The sequence below is a fragment of the Bison bison genome, unplaced genomic scaffold (assembly GCF_000754665.1).
Source record: "Bison bison bison isolate TAMUID 2011002044 unplaced genomic scaffold, Bison_UMD1.0 scf7180017864249, whole genome shotgun sequence".
Taxonomy (NCBI): Eukaryota; Metazoa; Chordata; class Mammalia; order Artiodactyla; family Bovidae; genus Bison; species Bison bison.
In genome coordinates, this window is record NW_011494821.1 from 104,586 (window position 1) to 104,906 (window position 321).

The following is a 321-nucleotide window of genomic DNA, read 5'->3' on the forward strand; positions in this document are numbered from 1 at the left end:
GGAGGGGGAGGGGGAGATGGGAACACACGGGGTCTGTGGGCCCATTCAAAGGATCATTCATGGGCTGGAGAGAGGCAGAGACAAAGAGACCGAGACGCAGAGACACGGCGAGAGCATCCCTAGGCGGAGACACGCAGACAGAGCAGGCTGGGGGAAATGAGGCGCAGGGAGAGAGAGGGGGAGAAGAGAGACCCCACTGGACCGCCACGCAGCCCCCTACACCCGGCCCGGCTTAGCTCCTACCTGGCTCAGCCCTGGGGCCGTGGTGCCTCCATCCAGGGCTCCGAGTAGGGGGCGGACGGGCTTCGGGAGGGGGGCGGC